At 45.3% G+C, this 1,007-nt stretch overlaps 1 protein-coding gene across 1 annotated transcript in view; it reads right to left on the bottom strand.

The window, feature by feature from the left end:
* Nucleotides 1-1,007, bottom strand: part of CTPS2 (CTP synthase 2) — a 37,016-nt gene that overhangs the window by 18,018 nt on the left and 17,991 nt on the right. The gene's annotated exons all lie outside the window — the stretch shown is intronic.

Below are 1,007 nucleotides of genomic sequence, written 5' to 3'. Positions count from 1 at the left end.
TACATTGTACTGCCAATAAAGTTACTTAAGCATTTTACTTTAGATGAAGATAAAATTCACTTTAACCCATTCATCCTCACCATATTTAAATACTCAAAGATTATCACATGGATTTTTAAATTAATTCTTTAGCATTTGAGTATCTACTACAGGCTCAACACTATAAAGAAGCCCCCAGGAAGAATTTAGGACAACCTGCTTGCTCCTGAGGAGCTCAGAAGTGAGCGAGGAAAATAAGGCAGAGCTAAAGAACAATAAGCAAGAATAAAACTTGAGCATTAAGTGGAATGATCTGGATGTTGGGGAAGAAGAGATCTTGGTGGACCCAAGCCCAGAATTCACCACATTCCCTGGCTTCGAGTACTTGACTGGGTCCAAAATCTACTTGTAGCCCTGACCTCTCCACTGGGCTTTAAAGCCAACTTGTCCTTGATGTCTCAGATGGGTCAGTAAGTATTCAAACTTACCATGTCCCACACTGAACTCCTGATACCCACAGCCCTGGGCCTGCTTACCTCTGTGCTTCCTCCATCATCTCAGCAACAGCATCTCTTCCCAGTAGCTGGTTCAAGCTAGAGGTCTGGAAATCATCCTCAATGCACCTGCTTTTCCTTAGCCAACCCCATCCAGTGAGCTGTACCTCCAAAATATTCTTGCAAACCTCTCCACTGCTACCACCCTAGACACCCAGGCCAACATAACCTTTGGCAGGGATTACTGCAATCATCTAAGCCCGGGGTGGCTGAGATGGCCTGCTGCCTGGTTTTACACACGAAGCTGTACCAGCACACAGCCCCGCCCACTCACACATCGCCCAAGGCTGCCTAGGCACTACAATGGCAAAGTGGAGTAGTTGTGACAGAGACTCTCTCACCAGCAAAACTAAACATATTTACTATCTAGCCCTTTACAAAGTTGGCTGCCCCCAATTTTAATGGCCTCTTAGCTTCCACCCTCTCCTGTCCTACCAACTGTTTGTCATATAGCAGCAGAGTGACCTTTTAAAA

Source organism: Bison bison, unplaced genomic scaffold (assembly GCF_000754665.1).
Source record: "Bison bison bison isolate TAMUID 2011002044 unplaced genomic scaffold, Bison_UMD1.0 scf7180017864518, whole genome shotgun sequence".
Lineage (NCBI taxonomy): Eukaryota > Metazoa > Chordata > Mammalia > Artiodactyla > Bovidae > Bison > Bison bison.
Note: the sequence above shows the minus strand (reverse complement) of the source record. Positions and strands in the feature narration are given on the sequence as shown.